Source organism: Oncorhynchus keta, unplaced genomic scaffold (genome assembly GCF_023373465.1).
Source record: "Oncorhynchus keta strain PuntledgeMale-10-30-2019 unplaced genomic scaffold, Oket_V2 Un_contig_27532_pilon_pilon, whole genome shotgun sequence".
NCBI classification, from domain to species: domain Eukaryota; kingdom Metazoa; phylum Chordata; class Actinopteri; order Salmoniformes; family Salmonidae; genus Oncorhynchus; species Oncorhynchus keta.
In genome coordinates this window covers 5,001-9,726 of record NW_026285571.1, presented here as the reverse complement: position 1 = coordinate 9,726, position 4,726 = coordinate 5,001, and the positions used below count along the sequence as shown (strand labels likewise).

At 48.7% G+C, this 4,726-nt stretch overlaps 1 long non-coding RNA gene across 4 annotated transcripts; it reads right to left on the bottom strand.

Annotated features, from left to right (window-relative positions):
- Nucleotides 1-298: 298 nt before the first annotated feature.
- On the bottom strand, nucleotides 299-1,771 carry LOC127922884 (uncharacterized). 4 transcript variants are annotated; one of them, XR_008112753.1, is made up of 3 exons: nucleotides 1,460-1,503; nucleotides 593-1,094; nucleotides 299-546 (listed from the first exon to the last, which is right to left on the bottom strand). It is a non-coding gene; the product is annotated as an uncharacterized LOC127922884 (long non-coding RNA). The 4 variants fall into 4 exon arrangements; XR_008112751.1 differs by lacking the exon at nucleotides 1,460-1,503 and adding an exon at nucleotides 1,724-1,771 and having other exon boundaries at nucleotides 315-546; nucleotides 593-1,129; XR_008112752.1 differs by having other exon boundaries at nucleotides 315-546; nucleotides 593-1,050.
- Between the last annotated feature and the right edge of the window lie 2,955 nt (nucleotides 1,772-4,726).

Sequence of the window (4,726 nt, the reverse complement as noted above, 5' to 3'; positions counted from 1 at the left end):
GACAAGACCTGCCCTCCACCCCTAGACTGGTAGGATACACATAGATGGTGTACCTCACCCTAGACTGGTAGGATACACATAGACAAGACATACCCCTCCACCCTTAGACTGGTAGGATACACATAGACAAGACATACCCCTCCACCCCTAGACTGGTAGGATGCACATAGACAAGACATACCCCTCCACCCCTGGACTGGTAGGATACACATAGACAAGACATACCCCTCCACTCCTAGACTGGTAGGATACACATAGACAAGACAAGACATACCCCTCCACCCCTAGACTGGTAGGATACACATAGACCAAGACATACCCCTCCACCCCTAGACTGGTAGGATACACATAGACAAGACATACCCCTCCACCCCTAGACTGGTGGGATACACATAGACAAGACATACCCCTCCACCCTTAGACTGGTAGGATACACATAGACAAGACATACCCCTCCACCCTTAGACTGGTGGGATACACATAGACAAGACATACCCCTCCACCCCTAGACTGGTAGGATACACATAGACAAGACATACCCCTCCACTCCCTAGACTGGTAGGATACACATAGACAAGACATACCCCTCCACCCCCTAGACTGGTAGGATACACATAGACAAGACATACCCCTCCACCCCTAGACTGGTAGGATACACATAGACAAGACATACCCCTCCACTCCTAGACTGGTAGGATACACATAGACAAGACAAGACATACCCCTCCACCCCTAGACTGGTAGGATACACATAGACAAGACATACCCCTCCACCCCTAGACTGGTAGGATACACATAGACAAGACAAGACATACCCCTCCACCCCTAGACTGGTAGGATACACATAGACAAGACAAGACATACCCCTCCACCCCTAGACTGGTAGGATACACATAGACAAGACATACCCCTCCACCCCTAGACTGGTAGGATACACATAGACAAGACATACCCCTCCACCCCTAGACTGGTAGGATACACATAGACAAGACATACCCCTCCACCCTTAGACTGTTAGGATACACATAGACAAGACATACCCCTCCACCCCTAGACTGGTAGGATACACATAGACAAGACATACCCCTCCACCCCTAGACTGGTAGGATACACATAGACAAGACATACCCTCCACCCCCTAGACTGGTAGGATACACATAGACAAGACAAGACATACCCTCCCACCCCTAGACTGGTAGGATACACATAGACAAGACAAGACATACCCCTCCACCCCTAGACTGGTAGGATACACATAGACAAGACATACCCTCCACCCCTAGACTGGTAGGATACACATAGACAAGACAAGACATACCCCTCCACTAGACTGGTAGGATACACATAGACAGACATACCCCTCCACCCCTAGACTGGTAGGATACACATAGACAAGACAAGACATACCCCTCACCCCTAGACTGGTGGGATACCACATAGACAAGACATTCCCCTCCACCTAGACTGGTAGGATACACATAGACAAGACAAGACATACCCCTCCACCCCCTAGACTGGTGGGATACATAGACAAGACATGCCCCTCCACCCCTAGACTGGTAGGATACACATAGACAAGACATGCCCCTCCACCCCTAGACTGGTAGGATACACATAGACAAGACATACCCCTCCACCCTAGACTGGTAGGATACACATAGACAAGACAAGACATGCCCCTCCACCCCTAGACTGGTAGGATACATAGACAAGACAAGACTACCCTCCACCCCTAGACTGGTAGGATACACATAGACAAGACATGCCCCTCCCACCCCTAGACTGGTAGGATACACATAGACAAAGACCATACCCCTCCACCCCTAGACTGGTAGGATACACATAGACAAGACAAGACATCCCCTCCACCCCTAGACTGGTAGGATACACATAGACAGACATACCCCTCACCCCTAGACTGGTAGGATACACATAGACAAGACATACCCCTCCACCCCTAGACTGGTGGGATACACATAGACAAGACATACCCCTCCACCCCTAGACTGGTAGGATACACATAGACAAGACATACCCCTCCACCCTTAGACTGGTAGGATACACATAGACAAGACATACCCCTCCACCCCTAGACTGGTGGGATACATAGACAAGACATAAACAGACACAGAGACAGATTGAAGGTCCTTTCTCTTTCTTCTGTGGTTCTGTTGAATAAAAGGTGTTTAAGTCATATCTGGTGTCCATTCTCTCCCTGTCATTCATATCTAGTGTCCATTCTCTCCTGTCATTCATATCTGGTGTCCCATTCTCTCCTGTCATTCATATCTGGTGTCCCATTCTCCTGTCATTCATATCTGGTGTCCCATTCTCTCCTGTCATTTCATATCTAGTGTCCCATTCTCTCCTGTCATTCATATCTGGTGTCCCATTCTCTCCTGTCATTCATATCTAGTGTCCCATTCTCTCCTGTCATTCATATCTGGTGTCCCATTCTCTCCTGTCATTCATATCTGGTGTCCCATTCTCTCCTGTCATTCATATCTAGTGTCCCATTCTCTCCTGTCATTCATATCTGGTGTCCCATTCTCTCCTGTCATTCATATCTAGTGTCCCATTCCAAGTCATATCTGATGACAGTATAGCTAACAGCTAACAGTATAAATAGCTAACAGTATAAATAGCTAACAGTATAAATAGCTAACAGTATAAATAACTAACAGTATAAATAGCTAACAGTATAAATAACTAACAGTATAAATAGCTAACAGTATAAATAGCTAACAGTATAAATAACTAACAGTATAAATAGCTAACAGTCTAAATAGCTAACAGTATAAATAACTAACAGTTATTACTAACAGTGCACTATTTAGGGAATAGGGTTTGTTTTGTAGGGAATAGGGTTTGTTATGTAGGGAAAGTCGTGCCCTAAGTTGGGAATAGGGTGCATTTTGTAGGGAAAGTCGTGCCCTAAGTAGGGAATAGGGTATATTATGTAGGGAAAGTCGTGTGCTGAACAGCCTGGTCTCATCCTAAGACGTTGTGCTGGTCTGCTGTCCCTGGTGCTGAACAGTCTGGTCTCATCCTAAGACGGTGTCCTGGGCTGCTGTCCCTGGTGCTGAACAACCTGGTCTCATCCTAAGACGTTGTCCTGGTCTGCTGTCCTGGTGCTGGAGCAGCCTGGTCTCATCTAAGGCGTTGTCCTGGTCTGCTGTCCCTGGTGCTGAACAGCCTGGTCTCATCCTAAGACGTTGTCCTGGTCTGCTGTCCCTGGTACTGAACAGTCTGGTCTCATCCTAAGACGGTGTCCTGGGCTGCTGTCCCTGGTGCTGAACAGCCTGGTCTCATCCTAAGACGTTGTCCTGGTCTGCTGTCCCTGGTGCTGAACAGCCTGGTCTCATCCTAAGACGTTGTCCTGGTCTGCTGTCCCTGGTGCTGAACAGCCTGGTCTCATCCTAAGACGTTGTCCTGGTCTGCTGTCCCTGGTACTGAACAGTCTGGTCTCATCCTAAGACGGTGTCCTGGGCTGCTGTCCCTGGTGCTGAACAGTCTGGTCTCATCCTAAGACGTTGTCCTGGTCTGCTGTCCCTGGTGCTGAACAGCCTGGTCTCATCCTAAGAGGCGTTGTCCTGGGCTGCTGTCCCTGGTGCTGGGTTATCCTGGTCTGCTCCTGGTCTGGTCATCCTAAGATGTTGTCCTGGGTTGCTGTCCCTGGTGCTGAACAGCCTGGTCTCATCCTAAGCGTTGTCCTGGTCGTTTGAATGGTGGGCTAGCGTTAGTGTTTCTAATGGTTTGTGAATGTGGGGCTGGCGTTAGCGTCTCTAATGGCTTGTGAATGGGGGGCTAGGGTTAAGCGTCTCTAATGGTTTGTGAAAGCCAAGTCAGCAAACAGGTCACTGACCATGTCGAATCCCACCCGTACCTTCTCCGCTATGCAATCTGGTTTCCGAGCCGGTCGGGTGCACCTCAGCCACACTCAAAGTGCGAAGCGACATGATAACCGCCATCGATAAAAGACAGTACTGTGCAGCCGTCTTCATCGACCTTGCCAGAGACTTTCGACTCTGTCAATCACAGATTCTTATCGGCAGACTCAGTAGCCTCGGTTTTCGGATGACTGCCTTGCCTGGTTCACCAATTACTTTGCAGACAGAGTTCAGTGTCAAATCGGAGGGCATGCTGTCTGGTCCTCTGGCAGTCTCTATGGGGGTGCCACAGGGTTCAATTCTCGGGCCGACTCTTTTCTCCGTAAACATCAATGATGTTGCTCTTGCTGCGGGCGATTCCTGATCCACCTCTACGCAGATGACACCATTCTCTATGTTTCGGCCCGTCCTTGGACACTGTGCTATCTAACCTCCAACGAGCTTCAATGCCATACAACACTCCTTCCGTGGCCTCCAACTGCTCTTAAACGCTAGTAAAACCAAATGCATGCTTTTCAACCGATCGCTGCCTGCACCCATGCCCGACTAGCATCACCACACTGGATGGTTCCGACCTTGAATATGTGGACACCTATAAGTACCTAGGTGTCTGGCTAGACTGCAAACTCTCTTCCAGACCCATATCAAACATCTCCAATCGAAAATCAAACCAAGAGTCGGCTTCTATTCATAACAAAGCCTCCTTCACTCACACTGCCATTTGCCTAGTAAAACTGACTATCCTACCGATCCTCGACTTCGCGTGTCATCTACAAAATCTCTTCAACACTCTACTCAGCAAACTGGATGCAGTTTATCCCACAGTGCCATCCGTT